Raw genomic sequence first — 7,395 nt, forward strand, 5'->3', positions numbered from 1 at the left:
ATTAAAAAAATTCCCATCTGAACACGGTAGCGGCAGAGGTCACAGTTCGCTGCCCAACTAAGGCATACAGGCGAGAGAGACGCAACTCCAATCCAGCAGAGGCAGGGGAACACTGTTAATGTTCTAGGACAGTTTTCTGAGACCTGCCCAGCTTACAGGCCCTGAGGCGCAGGGTACTCTCACAAGGAGTGGAAAGTTTCAAAAGATGGTGAGGGAGTACCAGCATCCTCCGTGATTCCTCTGTGCCTTTTAATTATTGGGTATCCAAGCTGTACACTTGGAATGAACTCACTCTGTATGCCTTGGAGGTCCTGGCCTGCCCTGCCGCTAGCGTGTTATCGGAGCGTGTTTTTAGTGCCGCTGGGGGAATTATAACTGATAAGCGCACTCGCCTGTCAACTGACAATGCTGACAAGCTGACCCTTATCAAAATGAACAAGGGCTGGATTGGGCCAGACTTCTCATCACCACCAAATGACAGCAGAGTAACATAAAGTCAAATCCACTGTGTTATTTCAGGAGGTGTATTCCCATGCATCGCTTCACACCCACACATGGGTATACGCTTCCTCATTTCGGCTGTTTTTTGCTCTTCTCCTTATCCTCAGCCTCCACGACCACTATACCACCAGGTTGACCGTAGTCCATGTTGCCAGCATTGCAAGTTCCTCTGTCCTAATTTTTGGCAGCTTTTGCTTGGAAGGCATAGGCAAAGACTATGGGAGACCCACTCCCCAATAATGGGAATAATGTTTTTAATATGCTGTACTGCATGGCTCTTGTAAGGGGCATTAAAATCGTCTTGTTAAGCTACTGTGATCTCCACATCTCTTCCAAGGGTCGTTAATATTGTCTTTTTATTCCACTGCGACCTCCACCACTCTTCCAAGAGGCATTAAAAGCATCTTGTTAAGCTACTGTGACCTCCACGTCTCTTCCACAGGGCGTTGATATTGTCTTTTTATTCCACTGTAACCTCCACCACTCTTCCAAGGGGCATTGATATTGTCTTTTTATTCCACTGCGACCTCCACCACTCTTCCAAGGGGCATTAAAACCGTCTTGTTAAGCTACTGTGACCTCCACGTCTCTTCCATGGGGCATTATTATTGTCTTTTTATTCCACTGTAACCTCCACCACTCTTCCAAGGGGCATTAAAACTGTCTTGTTAAACCACTCTGAACTCCACATCTCTTCCAAGGGGCATTAAAACCATCTTGTTAAGCTACTGTGACCTCCACATCTCTTCCAAGTGGCATTAAAACTGTCTTGTTAAACCACTCTGAACTCCACGTCTCTTCTAAGGGGCATTAAAACCGTCTTGTTAAACCACTCTGAACTCCACAGCTCTTCCAAGGGGCATTGACATGTTGTTTTTATTTACCTCTAACCTCCACGACTCTTGCAATGGGCATTGCATTTCCTCCTAATTTTTGTCAGCTTTTGCTTTTCAATGCATAGGCGAACACTAAGGGAGACCCACTCCCCAATAATGGGCAGAAGGTTTTTAATACGCTGTAATCCACGTCTGTTTCAAGGGGCATTGCAGTGCCTAATAATTTTCGGAAAGCCTTCCATTCCCTGCTTAGGCCAACAGTGTACAGGAGACCCAGTTGCTATAAATGGAAAAAACGGTTTAGTTAAGGCCCTCTGACCTCCATGTCACTTTCAAGGGGCATTGGAGTGCCTCGAAATTTTTGGTAGGCATTGCATTCACTGTATGCCTTATAACTGTGTATCTGAACCGCTCCTTTTGGTACAGAAACATATCCTACAAGACATGTGTGGTTGACTGGCCTGATATTGATGTGAATGGTCCCTGTTCCTCCTGCTCTTTCTCCTTTGCCACCACCTCATCCATCATTCATCACCTGAAGCTTTGTTTTAACGGGAGTCATAGAACTGGGATAGTAGCAGGAAAACATCCAGCAATCCTCGAAGAAGGTAGAATATGCGCCAAAACGCTGACCACCTCAGGCCTAGCTGCTACTACATACATGCACTTGCATTCCAAGGAACAGAAAGCTAAGGAAGTGGATGGCCTCATGATCATGAATAATTTACTCGTTGTGTAGGAGGCCGACCACTGCTGCTGTCTACCTTCTGAACTTTGTGTTGAAGCCTGATTGACCCAGGACCCACAATCCTCTATGTCTGGAGGACGTGTTGCATCCCAGTGTCCAACTGTGTCCCGGCTTCCACAATATTAACCCAGTGTGAAGGCGTCAGTGAGATGGACCATTCCTGGCCACATTCACTTGTCCACGTGTTTGTGGTTAGGCTGTCCTTCCCACTAAATGCACTGGGGAGGGCACAGGTAATGTTTTGGTATGCGCGCTTGTGTATAAGGCGCACCGGGACAAATAGGGGTGGCTGGGGACCGTTTATGGACTCCCGGCCACCCCCACGCGGCTGGGGACTGTGAGTGGGCACCCGGCCGCGGGGCGGCTGGGGACTGAGTATGGACACCCGGCCGCCCCCTGGCGGCTGGGGACCAAGCGTGGACACCCGGCCGCCGGGCGGCTGGGGACTGAGTATGAATACCAGGCTACCGACGCAGCCATGACGTGGTGGCCAGATTCCACCTCCACATGCCTAAAAGGCCCAATTTCAAGTGCAAGCAAGCTAGCAGTATGGTATTGCAGCCTGGGGGTGGGTGGGTGGCAGGCTGCATACTTGCGCTATTATTGCAAGTTATGGGGGAGGTACAATTGAACAGTGCCCTGGGACAAGGACTTGCACGGGGATAGTTGCAAGTCTGCACCTTCTGATGCGGCAAGGATCACTTCTGATGGGCACACTTTTAGGCAGTGACCTGTGTGTCAGAGATGCTTCCAAGGGTCTTCCCCATGCTGTTCCCATGTATTTTTAGCACTGTATGCATGTGTCACACAGCACATGGCCAGATAAGGTTGTAAAATGTTAAAATGACATTTCCCGGTGAATGCATTTGTCACGGTTGAAAGCAATACAAACGTGCAAAAACGCATAAAAAATGCTACTTGTGAACATAGCCCAAGGTGTGGAGGAGTATTTTTGTTTTTGGTTATTTATTTTACCTTATACACAAGTCTTTACCCTGGAAAGGATGTTCCTTAACCCCTTTCCGACCTGGTCAGTAATAGTACGCACCAGGTCGGGAAGGCTGGTTCAGCGGGGGCTCCGGCGGTGAGCCCGCACTGAAGCGACCACATGTCAGCTGATTATTGGAATCGCAATCCACCCGCGGCTGTTAACATGTTAAATCTCTGACAGTGGCATTTAACTCGCACTTCCGGGAGTCCTAAGCCCCGCCCATCAGTGACCCCGTCACGTGATCGCGGGTCACCAATGGGTGGGCATGACAACTCAGGGTCTGCAGCAGACGCCTGTGGTTGTCATGTCTCAATTGCTATGAGCGCCACCTAGTGGTCAGCGCTCATAGCAAGTGAGCATTTCTCCTGCATACAAGCGATCTGCTCATTGCTTGTATGCAGTAGAAGCAATCAAACAACTGCTGCTTCTAGTCTCCTCTGGAGACTATAGAAGCAAGCATAAAGTGTAAAAAAAAAGTTTTTAAAAAAATAAAAAAAATAAAAAATATATAAAAGTTTAAGTCACCCCCCTTTCGCCCCATTCAAAATAAAATATATATATATATATAAAAAAAAAACACATACACATATTTGGTATCGCCGCGTTCAGAATCGCCCGATCTATCAATATAAAAGAAGAATTAATACAATCAGTAAACGGCGTAACGAGAAAAAAAATTTAAACGCCAGAATTAAGTTTTTTTGGTCGCTACAACTTTGCAATAAAATGCAATAATGGGCGATCAAAACATCGGATCTACCCCAAAATGGTATCAATAAAAACATCAGCCCGGCACGCAAAAAATAAGCCCTCACCTGGCCCCAGATCCGGAAAAATGGAGAAGCTAAGGGTCTCGGAAAATGGCGTCATTTTTTTTTGTTTTTTTAACAAGCTTTGGATTTTTTTTTCACCACTTAAATAAAAAAGAACCTATACATGTTTGGTGTCTATGAACTCGTAACGACCTGGAAAATAATGATGGCAGGTCAGTTTTAGCAATCTGTGAACGTGGTAAAAAAAGGACCCAAAAAACAACTGTGGAATTGCATTTTTTTGCAGTTTCACTGCACTTGGAATTTTTTTCCAATTTTCCAGCACATGATATGGTAAAACCAGTGACGGTGTTTAAAAGTACAACTCGTCCCGCAAAAAATAAGCCCTCACATGGCCATATTGAATGAAAATTAAAAAAGTTCTGGCTCTGGGAAGAAGGGGAGCAAAAAAGGAAAACACAAAAACAGAAAGACCCATGGTCGTTAAGGGGTTAACATATTTCACAGGAAAGCACTTTCACTTTCGTTTTTGAACGTTTTATTGTGAGCCTGTAAAAGTGGCTTAATACCTCTGACCACGTTGTTGACAGCAGTGACCTGGGGGTCAGAAATGCTTCCTGGGGCGATCCCCATGCTGTCCCCATGTCATTTGAGCACTGTCACTATCGTTTTGGGCACTTTTTAGGCTTTCTACAGACTGCCGGGGGAGCCGCCGCAAAAATGTTCGGGTCTCCCATAGACTAACATTGGGCTCGTTGCTCGGGTCGAGCACCCGAGTATCCCAGTGAGCTCGGCCCGAGCTTCGAGCACCAGAGCATTTTAGTGCTTGCTCAACACTAGTGATGACCGATTACCGTAATATTCGTAATCGTATACTCATTACGAGTACTTTATAATAATCGCGTATTCGTTCCGAATAGTGAGTACAATGTAAGTCAATGGGAAATGTGAGTAATTTTCTGCTGGACCCTGCAAAGGAGTCTGGGGGCCTGAGGAAAAGGCTGAAATGGATGGGAAAGTGATGAAACAGAATGGGAAGAGCCTGGAGAATGTGCCTGCATGCATTTCTGACTCACATATGGTTTCTGGGAATATGTTTGTTGCAGTGTTATGCCACTTTTACAGACACACAAGAACAACTACCAAGCCTAACGTAAATTGTATGTAACAGGCCAAAAATGCAATATCAAATTTATCACTTGTGCAAGTCAATGGAGGACTGTAGTAGTTGTGGACCTCAAATCAAGTTTTTAGAGGGCCATCAGTCGGTCATCAACAGTCAGTGTAAATTTCTATTGAATATGTATCCCTTATCTCAGTCACAATGTGGCACAACCTGTGACAAGAGCTTCCAATGACAAATATTGGTTTGGTAGGACCACTGTACATTTCAGATTTGTCCACTGCACAATGTGCATAGGGCTTCTAAAAATTAGCCCTCTGGGCTGATTCATGGTTGAAACAGAAAGCCATCATCACAAGAGCCTTCAATCACAAATAGTAGTTAGGCTGGAGTAGGAATACTGTACTAGTTTGTCCACTGCACAATGTGCATAGGGTTTCTAAAAATTAGCCCTATGGGCTGAGTCATGGTTGACGCAGGAAGCCATCATCACAAGGGCCTCCAATCACAAATAGTAGTTAGGCTGGAGTAGGAATACTGTCCTGGCTTGTCCACTGCACAATGTGCATAGGGTTTCTAAAAATTAGCCCTATGGGCTGAGTCATGGTTGAAGCAGGAAGCCATCATAACAAGGGCCTCCTATCACAAATAGTAGTTAGAAATCAAAACCTGACATACATAAAATAGGCTTGGATCCTGTGGAGAAGGCAAAGATATCTTAAAAAAACTGGTAACCAAGGAAAAATCAGAAAAAGTCAAGAGCAAAACTCATTCAAATGACTCAGGAACACAAGATAAGAAATCTATTAAGATCTCTCTGCCACCTCCTGAAACTGAACCTGATGAAGCTGAATTTGAGCAGCCAACAATGTCTTTTGAGCCCTATCTCAGCTATGACCAGCCCCAGAACCATAAGAAAAAGTTGAAACCTACTGTAAAGAAAACATCTACATCGACTTCTACACCTGAAGAGAGCAACAAGAAAGAGAGTGAGAGTAAAGTAGATCGTAAAGAGAAAAGCAAAGCGAAACAGCAAATGCCTGAAAAAAAGGAAAAGAAAGAGTCCAAGATAGACTAAGTCTCTGTTCTACCTGATATACCATTGCCAACTATCCAGCCAAATTATCGACCTCTTCCATCTATTGACACTGTTCCCTCCATGCCTCATAGGAGGAGAGCTCCACTGTACTCTCAAGAGGAGGATGAAGGTAACGGATTTACTGGACGCAGATTAAGCTCCAAGCTGCAGGTGTATTCTGGATCTAAATCCACTTACTTGCCAAAGATGATGTCCCCCTACAAGCAGTGCCTCCGAGTCCTGGCTAACAACATAGACTTGCTCTATGAGGTAGGAGGTGTACCTTATTCAAGCCAGTTTTGGAGAAATGCACACCAGACCACTTGTACCGGATAGAAGATTGTAATCATGTACTGATTGAGGACTCAGATCAACTCTGGAGAAATCACTGTCAAAGAGATTTCAGAAATAAGATTCCAGATGAGTATGAGAGCTGAAGAGAATTGTATCTCCATCTCCACGAAGCTCGAGAGCACAGGCTGGTCATGCTAACTCAGAATATCGGCTCATCACATGCAAACAAGCCTAATGTCCGACAAGCCAAGATGGCATTTGTGAATACAGAAGTGAAACCCCCACGTGATGTACGTAGAACGCAAGAAACTTTTGGAACAGGAGCAGCAGTTGTCAGTAAAAAAGCAAGGATTTAACCCTTCATGCCAGTCACTAGCAGTTATATCAGTGTGCCATCTGAGGAACCTCATTTGACAGACCAAGTACTAGTAGTACAGTGTCCACACCAAGCTGTGTTGTCCAGCCCGGACATGATCCACGTAAACCACAAATGAAAAAGGTTGCTCCCATGATGGCCGAAACAATAAAAGCTTTCAAGAACCGGTGTTCTCGGCGATAAAATAAGGACGAGAATGGACTTTTTTTTGTGATGAGGGGATTGTTGCACTGGAAATCATTGATAAAATGGCAGAAAGGACCCATTAATTCCTGAAACAGTGTTGCCCTTCACCTTACCGTTTCCTTTTGCCCAACATCCTAATATACTCATGTTTTAACTATATGTATCTTTCTTCTCTCAATCCTCTGGCTCTGCAGGATTCCCATTAATTTGTTGATTCATGTCCCTGGGGCCTTAGAATAACTGTGCCTTTTTACGTCACAGATATGGATCCTGACTGTTGAAGAATAATCAGTGTACCACACTAAGATGCTCTCATAACCTAGCGGAGTCCTCATTTACAAATCAGTTTTTTACTGATTGAAGACAAATTACAGATAGGAAACTATTTTTGTTCAATTTCCTATGACAGAATTAGGTACAATGTTAATTTTTTTTGGCAAAGTTGAAAGAAATCAAGAAAGGAATTTTGCGATTCTCTGGATGCTTCAA

The 7,395-nt window shown here is 44.7% G+C and overlaps 1 pseudogene; it reads left to right on the forward strand.

Annotated features, from left to right (window-relative positions):
* LOC141258509 (elongin-A pseudogene) overlaps window positions 1–6,903 on the forward strand; it is a 29,472-nt pseudogene extending 22,569 nt beyond the window's left edge.
* Window positions 6,904–7,395: the final 492 nt, after the last annotated feature.

The sequence above is a fragment of the Phyllobates terribilis genome, unplaced genomic scaffold, assembly GCF_046119375.1.
Source record: "Phyllobates terribilis strain yellow unplaced genomic scaffold, ASM4611937v1 Scaffold_3__8_contigs__length_932513732, whole genome shotgun sequence".
NCBI classification, from domain to species: Eukaryota; Metazoa; Chordata; class Amphibia; order Anura; family Dendrobatidae; genus Phyllobates; species Phyllobates terribilis.